Source organism: Rhipicephalus microplus, chromosome 5 (assembly GCF_043290135.1).
Source record: "Rhipicephalus microplus isolate Deutch F79 chromosome 5, USDA_Rmic, whole genome shotgun sequence".
Classification (NCBI taxonomy): domain Eukaryota; kingdom Metazoa; phylum Arthropoda; class Arachnida; order Ixodida; family Ixodidae; genus Rhipicephalus; species Rhipicephalus microplus.
The window spans coordinates 130,305,545-130,317,562 of record NC_134704.1 but is presented as its reverse complement, the minus strand read 5'-3'; positions in this window follow the sequence as shown (position 1 = coordinate 130,317,562).

Sequence of the window (12,018 nt, the reverse complement as noted above, 5' to 3'; positions counted from 1 at the left end):
CCTTCCACATGGTTATGCCACGGACAACTCTCGAAGAGCGCCGACCACAAAAGTGTGAGAGAGCTCGCCTTCGCCGCGCCGATAGTGCAACTCGGGCACAAAAACAGGCCCGCGAGGCCGGCTTGGCTCGCTTGCAACAGCGTGACGTTGCGACGTCAATGTGATTATTGCGGATACACATTCCCCGGAGTGAACACCTGCTTTCGATGGGAGTTTCTCCAGCGGCGCATTGGCTTTGGCCGCGACCTCTGTGACCACCTGTGGTTTTTGAACAAACACTGTGATTAACGCATTGAGAAACACATTTAACAGCTCTTTACATTCTTCTGTGACTATGATCATGCGCTGCACAATGTGCGGCATGTGAAATAAATACTGTGGTAAACCCAAGCCAAGCGTTTGTCTAACCTCATTCAGAACACGAATATGAAAACAATAATTGCGAATGGTTTTATTGCCACGTCCACGTGGTGTTTTCGTAAAGCACCGAGAGCAAATTATGGGGAGCGTGCCGGTGTTGCCCTGCCTATAGCAATCAAGATAGGCGTGTTCGATTGAGGACGACTCTTTAACTACTCGCCTCCAATACCAGCTTGAGTAATCGAGAAACTTGAAGCGACAAATAAAATATATAGAAAACTGTGCAAGAAAATCCTGACGTCGGACTGAAACTGTTACTAAACTTTTCCGCAAGCGCGAAAGGTGTTTCGTGTACATAAACACATTATGTAGATGCATACATGTATTCTCTAAATACTTCATGGCATATTGTGTTTAGTGGGCGCTCTTCCATGATGCCGGGACTGAAAGACCTGTAGCTAAACTAAACTTTTCCGAAAGCGCGAACGGCGTTTCGTGCACATCAACATGTTCTGTAGAGGCATACATGTATATTCTCCATGTTCTTCATGGCATATTGCGACCGATTGGAGCTCTTTCTTGATATCGGGGCTTAAAGAACTTCTAGGCTACACAGCGGCGTAGATGTAAAATAAAATCTATTTTTCTCGATGCTAGTAACTCAAACTAGGTTTGACGTAACACTTAACAAACAATAAAAAATGGTAAAAGTACATCGGACAGTTCGGTACCTCGGCGTTTACATGCTTTATCTTTGATATTCAAACAAAATCATGGCAAGAGTATTCCTATCATATGTCATATACGTCGTTTAAACGACGTGGAATTCTAAACCACATAAGAAAGCAATGCAGCCGGCGTAAATGTCGACCATAACAGCGTCGAATAGCCTTCAACGTTTCCAAACCAGCGAATGCAGCTTGCGTGTCAGAGTAAGTCGAGCTTGTGCATACACACGCGAAGTGCTGCTCTTTCGAGAGGCCTCTCTTCAAACGCCCTGTCAAAAAGTGTAGACGAGCAAGGAGGTCTTAAACGAGGGCATTCGGCAAAAGTATGCGCTATGCGTTTTTGCGCAATTCTCGGCACTACGCAAGCATGTTGCAACATCCCTTACGAGAGCCGTCCGCGCATGCCGGTGTCAACAAACCTTTTAGGCAGTTTGTGTACACTGCGAAAGCAAATTACGCCCGAGAGAATGATGCTGCAGAAAGGAAAAATGATGCTTTTCCATGGACCGGAATAATTTCTGTCTTATAGCCCCTGCTGAAGTTTCGCACACTGCTTGATTACGTCACATACTCTCACCAATGCTCCCCGTACGGAAACGACCTTCACCAGTTTTTAAAGACAATAGTCTTTCTTGGGGACCTTCGATGAAAAAGTTTTGGCCTGTCTGTCTGTCTGTCTGCCTGCCTGTACATTTGTCCGTTTGTCCGCCCTAACGTTACCTCAACCAGCACCGAACGGCCAACCCCATTCGCAGCTCCTAGCAATATTGCTCAAGGTTTAGCGTTCATAGTTGTGCGATTGTCAATTAAAAAGCAATTATTGCGCATATCTGCGGCGCCATAACAACACTTCGAAGTTTTGCATGTCTGCCTTTATACTCGAAGAGGCACACAAAAGTAACTCTAAGGAATGTAGCAATTTTGCGCGCTGCGCTTACATTGCAACGCGATGCTCTAAAGGTTGTTTCCAACGCCTTGCTACGACGTGACGATGGTGGCACCTGCCCGTCGCTTTGCGTTCTACACCTTATCACCTCGGAGATTGCACGCATCTTTCTCCGCGGGCTGCACGCCTTCGTTTTCGAAGAAAACTGCCAGATAGCGCTTGTGTCTAACGTGCCTCGATGCGCTCGTTCGTCTCCGCTACACGCACGAGGCACTATAACGCCGCGCCTCCAGAATACCCTTCATCGATTCTCTTGCGCAGAACATCAAATAAACAATTCGTTCACTCTCTCCAGACGCGAGATTCTCGTCTTTCGACTATATACATTTGCGGTGTACAATGCAGATTTGGAACCAATTTTTTCTACACATTAGCGCATAATGCTGAAACCGCTCAACAAAGGAGCTATAGTTGGCAGTGGCTGCTTAGAGCTGTGCGCGCAGATGACAGGTTTATCATTAAGAAAAACAACTGTGTTGACCAAGCTGGTAAAAAGAGATAGGGTGCGGGGCTAGAGAAGGCTAGCGTGATTGAAGCCGTAGTTAAGCATCAAATGTGTATGTTTGCTAATTTAATCAATTGGTGGACACTATTTACGGCCACGTAGCACGCTTCTCCTCTCCAGAAAGCATCATTCATGAATGTTACCCTAACAGTAATGTTTTCTGTGTTGTGAACTATAAGCTTCATTGTATTTGTGCTAGAAAGACTTTAATATAGCGGTCCTTTGTGTATGACAGATAGAGCATAGGCGAAGCAGCATCAATTCACCAGCAAATCTTTTCAGGCCATACGGCAAAATACATGCGCCATTACTATGACATCCCTTCTCTCTTTTATCCCAAAAACGTTTGTGTAACTCAACAGCTCATCTCTCCCCTGACTTCATAACTGTCCTCGCTGGGAGCACAATAGTATATATACATACATATATATATATATATATATATATATATATATATATATATATATATATATATATATATATATATATATATATATATATATATATATATATATATATATATTTATAACCTTGCGGCAACCGAAGTTATTCTTCTGCATATATATATATATATATATATATATACATATATATATATATATATATATATATATATATATATATATATATAAATATATATATATATATATATATATATATGCTATTGTGCTCCCAGCGACGACAGTTATAAAGTCAGGGGAGAGATTTCCCGTTTGCCCCGATAGTGGAATTAAAAATATCATGCTGTAGGCTGCCGGCATAACTCGCCTTGAAAAATCTCTAGGCTATTATCCCGTCACAGACCTCCCTTCTACCTGGTGATGAGTCACACGTATGTTTGGTTGCAGTGTGCCGATATGGTGATACAGTGTAATGCTGTATGCGGGATAGTTCAAAGGCCACTGCCCTAGGCAGGGTTGCGTGACGCGGTACGCGACCTTCTAGGAGCATGTACGTGCTTCGCTTTGAAGAGCACATCAGACCCACATGATCTCAAAGGAAAGCTGAGACGTGGACTAGAACACTTGCTAGCACAAAGGCCACCTTCATAAACAAACAGGGAAACGAAACAGCCACGCATTTTCAGCTTGTTTTGGTATAAAAGCCTCACTGAAACCGACTCTTTTAGCGGCAAGTTGGCCTGGATCCTCTAAAGGACATGTATCCTCCGTAAGAGCAAGGAAAAGGAAACAATAAAACTGGTATGTGATGTACTATAGTTATATTCCCATGTCTCTCATAATCATATGGTGGTTTTGCTATTTAAAACCCCACATATCCATATTCCCGAATAAATGTGGTATTCAAAACCACCTAAAGTTACCGTCAAAGTAAACTGGTGTGCACGATTTTTGAAATATGTTCACCTTAAAACATAAACCAACTCGTCCAGATTTAAGTTTTACTATACTACCTTTAGTCGCCTTTACTTGTAGTATTGAGAAATGAAGCGTAAAAGCTTTGCTCTCGCGTTGCATTTCCGTTTTTATGTCGCATCAGATAAAGCACGAATTCACCGACAAGACATTCGTAAGATTAAAATATTGTCTTTGCCATAAGCGGCTATTTTCACCTTGCGTGCCATGTATGGGCGCTTTTTTTCACGTCAGGACGTCTTTATTTAACTGGAGCCGGCCACACAACTTTGATACGACTGTTATGACCTTGAAGAAGACAATACAAACTTGTCGAAATTTTCGCTCCTGCGATACCCCAAGTTCACGCATTTCTCATCTACTTCACTGAACGTATGTGGACAGTCCACGTAACAGGCCACCTGAAGTCATCAATGACATCTCATGCAAACACGATTTATCACACGTGACGTCATATGATGGCACCATTGGGGGGTGTCATATAGCAGGCCAAAAATGGGCCCATCCCTCTTAAAATTTGAAACCATGATATGTGGAGAAACCTGTCACGGTAGGTGGGTGAAAAAGAAGCTCTTCGTCGCGGCTTCACTGTAATGAAAGTGAATCTCTGTAGCACTTTTTTTTGACGTGCTGAAAATGTAAAGTGTAAAGGAAAAAGCTACTAGAAGAACCTCTGTAAAGTTGAACTTGACTGTGTCACTTTCCAGTTTTGTTTCGTTTAGTGAAACCATATTCGGTTTTAGCCACAGGAGCACTTTTAAAGCTAAATGTAACGTTTTAGGAGGATATAAAAGATTTGAAGCTTAGGTATAGTTTATTCCACTTCTCTTATTTATAGTTTTTGTTTTGCTGGCTTTAGTATTCCAAAGTTTTTTTTTTGGATCTTGCGAGCCTATATCAATATTCAGCAATGATGAAACAATTACTTTCAACCTGTAACATTCATAAGTTCATTACTTTTCTAAACAAGGCACTGTCCGACTCATGGCCTATTTCTCAGAGATGGTTGCGCCAGGATATTGAGGAACCTACCAACCAAGCAGCCGTCAGGTAGACTCAAGCAAATGAATAACGAACCATGGTACTTGTCTTCGATAATCATGTCGTAATTCGTCTGTGTAGGTTCATTACTACATAATAGGTTAAATTTCATCATTTAGATATCAAGCATTAGTTCATAATTACACTAGAAATTGAAAGTCAGCATTACATTTCCGAATTTCACACGAAAACAGAATACTTGAACATCAGTGTGACGTCACCGGAACCGCTATTTTTTGCAGCAAAACTGCAACTGACATACCTGCTCTATTCCACTGTGTCCGTCCACGTACGAAAATGAAGCTAAGTGTCTTGCTTTGAAGTTGCGATGACGCCCCATAATGACTACAACGCAATTTCTAGGTCTACCTTCTGTTTTCCCGTGCCAATGGCAGGCAGGGGGTAGAAGTGTCAACTATCTGCCGATTTGTAAAAGAGAAGCCGGGAAAAAGAAGTAAAAATAAAAAAAGAAGTACTGGCGTTCCTGTCGTCTTTCGACCTTTCGTGGAAGGCGGAAGCTTACGGAAGGTCTACCCTAACACTGTGGCATCAGCGGTTCTAAAGTCGGCTCAAGAAAAAGTTCTCAACCATCGCCTCAACAAGGATGTAAGCTTGGTGGTCACAGTGTCAACCGCACCCGCTGCAAACCGTTTGCTCACTGTGACTGAACTGGCTGGCATAGCTGTAGAAGCCTGAGTTCGGTACTCACACACGGCGAACAATAGAAAATACAAGATGTCCATCGGAGCTACTAAAAGGAAGAACTACGAGACTATCTGCGGGATCAAGGTGTTGTTTCAGTGAGGAGGCTCACCACCTTCACACCCGAAGAGGGAAGAAAAGTCAAAGAGGTACGTCGTCAATCTGTCATTTTGGAATTTAGAAAGGATTCACCGCTAACTAAAAGAGTTACGCTTGGCTTCTGTAGTAACCCGGTTGCCGAATACGTCAGAGCAGCTACACAGTGTTACAAGTGTCAAAGGCATGGTCATATATCGAGACACTGCACAGGACCGGTGCACTGAAAAGTATATGCTGAGCCTCACTCCCACAAGGAATGCACGAAAAGAGCACAACCTAAATGTGCAAACTGCGGTGGCCCACACCCTGCCTCATATAGAGGATGCATAAAAAAAAGGCTGCTACACTCGCACGCACGTTAAAGCAAGGACAAGGGGAACCACCAAGGCGGAACGAACCACTGCCTAACCCTGATGTGGTATTCACAAGTATGAAGGACGTCTCCCAGGAACAACCACCACAAAGCCAAAAGACAGCTGCTAACGCGCACGCAGATGTTACTAAACATAAACGTGGGAAATCCATGGGCTTGTCGTCTCCATCAAAATTATCGCAACGTACATCACAAGACCCACCAAGCCAGCAATACTGTCACCAGTCTCAATGGATACAACACGAAAAGGAGATCTGCGAGAGACAGCAACACAGGAAACATCGATCAATATGTTACATGCATGCTGATTCCTATGTTGTTTGCAGCCCTAGAAGCCCTTGTCGGCGCAAATCCTTCGTCAAGAAGTCTTCCAGAGGTAGAAGCAATCTTTGCATTGGAGGCCCTGGTGTCGACGTCCTACGCACCGCAGGGGCGCATTCCTTCACAGTAGCAATCATGGCTTCCCCAACGACATGTTCATCTGAACAGACAATATATAAAATATATGGCACATGCACCATATTCCAGTGGAACGCTCGCGGGCTTCGCTCAAAAATTTCGGATTTCCGACAAATGGTGCCAGCGTACCTATTCCCCTTCATCCTCATCTCTGAATCACGAGTCGGACCACATTTCAGAATTAATTGGTATTAATTTCATCGCTCAAAACGACTTGACCATATCAGCAGATTATTCATAAGCATTCGCAGAGATATTTCGGCCTCCGAGATTGACATCCCACCCCACAACGACAATAAATATGCGTGCGCCATCGCAGCAATCGGTAAAAAAGCATACACACTCATTGGAGTATACCTGGAACCAGGCAAGCTATTCGATGCCTCAAGACTTGAAAATTTGATTTCAAGAACGCCTTCACCACACATCACTTGTGGATACTTCAATGCCCACAATGATGTTTGGGGCAGCTCACACACTCGTGCGCGAGGAGCCAAACACTCAGAACTACTCTCAAAACACTTCATTGAACCTTTGAATGACGGCAGTATCACATATCTGCGAAGCTTTTTAACTGCCAGTAGCATCAACGTCACCTTCGCACCAAGCTCACTTGCCCGTAACTTTCACTGGTGCACCGACATGGAAACATGGGGGAGTTATCACTACCCAAACATGTTATCAGCTGTTGGTGCGAAGATGTCAACAAAGAACTTTATTACAAGATATACTGATTGAAATGCATTCAAAGACGCCGCTAGCGAAAAAATTACTGCTTACACAAAGGACGAAGAATTACTAACTACAATGTCTTATTACCTAAAAGAAGGCACACGTTTTTCAGCTAAGAATGACAGAATCCCATCAAACGGTGAGGAGTTTGAAAAACTGTGTGCTATTCGCAGGTCAGCTGAAATGAAAGTATTGCACACAAAGTGTCTTTAAGGCCTTCGAGCCTGCCGATGGACACAACGTCATATCCGACGTTACCTGGATAAACGTAGCTGGCAAAGATGGCGTGACTTTTGCTCCACACTGGACGTTATTTAACCGGTAGACAAAATATGGCGGATCTATAGAGGCATGCGAACGCCACTCTAACAGCTGCATCCTTTCACCGCACTTTTCCTTCACGAACGGAAATCCCTCAAAGAGCTGTCAGAAGGATACTTCACGCTGTTATAATCAACATCAATACCTTGGAGCTCTTCCGCAAGCAACAAGTCTGACTTCTCACGAGAGACAGTGCCAGCATTGGATTCGCCTTTAACGATTGAAGAATTGAACCCCGCATTCAGCGAATCAAACAGGCACACATTAGCCGGTCACGACGAAATAAGCTACGAAGCCATCGCTAAGTTAGCCCACACCTCCCGCCTACAACTACTAGAATATTATAATTCTTCATGGCTGTCTGGTGAGGCTCCCGCAGAAAAGAAACTCCTTAAATAGTGCCCATTTTGAAACCTTCGAAGCACCCAAACAAGCTACGCCTCTTTCAGACCCGTTGCCCTGCTGAGTTGCGTTGGAAAGCTTATGGAGCGGATGGTTCATAAACGAATGACTTGATTTTTAGAAACCCACGATGAATTTCCTCAAGAAATCGACGGAATCCGTCAAGGCAGATCAGCTATCGATAACGTCATCTTCCTCGTCTCTTTAATTGAAGAGGACTTCTTTGCTGGACGCATTCCAGTTGCTATCTTTCTCGACATAAAAGCAGCTTTTGATTCCATCTTTCACCAAGCCATTCTTGCAGCCATGGTCAGTCTTGGCCTTGAAGGAAGACTGTATAAACGAATTGAGAGCTATTCGAAAGAACAGGAGATATATATGAGCACTTCAAGCGGTCTCAGAGTTCTGCGCAGTAGAGAAGGGCGTACCCCAGGGCGCAGTGCTCAGTCCACTCCTTTTCAACGTCACCCTAATACATATAACAAGGATATTGCCGCGAGGACTGCCCATCACAATTTACGCCGACAATATCTGTATCTGGAGTGCTTGAAGTTCGTGTTTTGTTACGAAACAACGTCTTCAAAAAAGCTTTACGAAACCTCTCCACGTATTTGGCTCCTCGCGGTATGCACTTTTCTCTAAAAAAGAGCACAGCCATCGCATTCACGAGAAATAAGATGACCAAGTATCCGCTCCTCCTTGGTGGCCGGCCAGTGACCTATGTATGGTCTCAGCCATTTCTTGGGATAGTCATCGACATCGACAGAATTCTTTTCTGGTCTCCTTAGGTGAAAAAAAAAAACTTCGTGCGAGAATATCTGCAGCATCACAACTCTTCGAATTCATGGCGGGAACACGATTTGGATGCAAGTGCCGATCAATAGTCCTGCTTGAGAAAGCGTATATCGAAGGTACCTTGCAATATGGCCTACCGGTGCTTGACCGATTATCACCAACAAACAATAGAACACCAGAAGCCGCACGAAACAATTACCTACGAGTCTGTCTAGGCCTTCCGAAGAGCTCATCAGGCTCGGAAACTGTAGCGGAAGCAGGATGTCTTCCGCTAAATTATCACCCGATTTCATTTGATTTAGCATACTTACACCACTTGGCTATTTTCGCGGTTCACGCTATCACATTTCATTGGATACCGGCTCATTTCGGTATACTGACCAATGAAAAAGCAGATGAAGCAGCACGCAAAGGGCTTCAAAAGCAAAATTACAGGTGAACCTATTTCACTCAATCAGATGCTTTCTAGCTGGCTAAAACGCTTGCTCCTGAAAAAAAGAAGAGCCTATAGTACCTCTCGACGCATCATCATGCTTTCCTTCCCTCTATTGACCCACATCACATCTAAAGACTATACACCCATCCTGAATCCCTCGACACCTGGAAACTCTCTACCACCGTCTCCGGCTGAACAGAGCTTATTGAAATAATTTACGGTATCGCTTTGGTTAAGTAGATAGTCAATACTGCAACAACTGTGGCTCCATAGAAACTGTAAAGCATATCTTGTTTGAGTGCCGAGCGTATGCCAATGAGCGTGCGCTCTATGAACACTGCATGCATCTGGTAACCCAAAAAACTTTATCAGTTGATTGTGTCCTGAGCCCTTTCCAAAGCTTCACGCAACAGAGGCAAGCAATGAAAATTTTATTCACGTATTTAGACAATATCGGTCAGCTAGACAAACTGTAGGGGCGCCTTGAAAACTGAAGTCATGCTGTCAGCCCACGTCCCCACCCAAGAGACAAAAAAATGTCAGTATTTTTTACTTTTTTGTTGCTTTCCGTTCAGTTTCTTTATGTTTTTCTCTCTCATTTTTCGCCTTTCAGTCCCCAAGCCCCTTCCCCACGCAGAGTAGCAAGTCAGTGACACACAAACGCCGGCTAAATTCTCTGCTTTTCTATAAAGAGCTCGCTCTCTCTTTTTCTTATACAAAAAGAAACAAATCAACTCTGTGCGTTGATCCCCATTGATACTTTCACACAAAAATAGTGAATACTCTATGCACAGCCTCATCATTATCCCAACACTCATAACCTATGCAGTAAGGAAAACATTGCATACGTGTGCACAGGCAAACATGGAATGTTCTCCTCACTTCATGCTCGCGTGGCGTGCTTGACAGTCGTGAGTGCTGATATCTCATAAGGGCTGAGAACAGCCCTTATGAGATACAGTAGGATGGTTGTACTGCATACAGGATAATGTTACTAAGTTACTGTTCCCGGACTTTGGTACCTTGTTATGCGTATTTGGTTCAATCCATAATGCACCTGATGGCATCCGCTTTATATTGGACGTTCATTCTAAGCCCAAAAAAAGGAACGATGTCTTTTCCACGTTGAGAAATGACTGAAATGGTAATAAAGTGCCTGGCCATTTTCAGAGTGGGAATAGGTGAAGCTTTTCATTCCGAGAAATTGAAATGAATGGAACTGCGGGAAGTTACGAATCCCCGCAATTGAACTGGAATAGAAAGAAGACGCTAATTTTTTGCAACACTGCTTGGCACCACTATAGCGAAGCCAGCTCACTCTAATTTTGTGTGTGCGTGTCAGCTGGCCGATTTCTAAATTTTTTATTTCAAATAATCATTACCCTTATAACACACTGCAACTATATTTAAGATAAAAAATTGTGCGGCAGGTGTCTTCCTAATTTTCATAATCTCTCATGATGTCCTCACACGAAGTCACGGTCAAATTTTGCGGGAACATCGAACTGTCTCCCCCTAACAAGCATCCTCCTTAAACAGGAGTGGTACATTTTCGGCGCTGCAAAAAAATAAACAGTTCACTGGCACTAGACAAATTGCACGACTCTCTTTCACACAGTTAGTTTCCGCTTACGCGTTACAAGTCCATACAAACTAACAGCATCATACTGCAAAAACAGAAGGACTTGCACTTTATCCGACCAGAACGAGCAGTCTTAAAATGCCAGGCACTTAAGAGTGGATTTTAAGAGCCGTGAAACTTTATCTGCGACAAACTTCTACTTCGTTATTTGCTTTCCAACAAATTCACATTTGCTAGTGTTGAAAGCAAAAACTCAAAAACGATGAGCCCAATAAGCAACACTCATTCTACGAGTGCCACCCGAGCACACGATCAAAGCCAGCTCACGTACAGGCTCGCCATTAGCGGCCGAACGCCGCATAGCAACGCTGTTTCTCTTAGCTTAAGCCCTTCTGAAAATAAACATTCCTTTGAAATTTCCTTGAGTGCACACAAGAAAACAACTTTCTGATCAGTAACCACGTGCCTCCCAAGGGCTGAACACCTAGTGCCAATTTTGCCGAAGTAAAGAATCAGTCTTTTGGCAGCCGCGTTGCATACAACACCTTCGGGTAAGCACAAGTGTGGGTGTTTTATTTTTTTTTGTTTATCTCCTTTCATTCTTTTAATAATAAGGCTTTCGTTATTTCCATAAATCTGCTTTAACCAAAGTTAATTTGGCAGATGTCATGTTTTACTATAACATTTCATATAGTTCTTCTAGCACGGCCAAATGAGTTATTATTGTTCGCACATCATCGTAGAGAATTTATTCTCCTTTCAGTGCAAACTTTCTTCGGAGTTTCCTTTTCTTTATATTGCACTCAAAAAGGAAGGACCGAGAGCTCACTTTGTCAGGAATAAAGCAACCAAGTATGTAAGAGCTGTTTAATTGCTCTTTATACTTATTACAACCTATTCTGGCTTAGAAGGCATGGAAGCAGACTTTTCTAAATATTTGAAGTTTGGCTTATTTTTGCCACGCATTGTACAAAAACTTCAGATGTGGTTTGGAAGATGAAAAAAAAGCTACGTATATGTAGCCTGAGATTGGTACTACAAATACCGCGTTTTAAAAATATTTTATTTTGCGAAGAAGGAATGCAGCAATTTCCTTATATCCGTAGTGACCTTCAAGCATTACAATGTACCTGTGCATCTAAGAAACGCTGAACCTTGGTT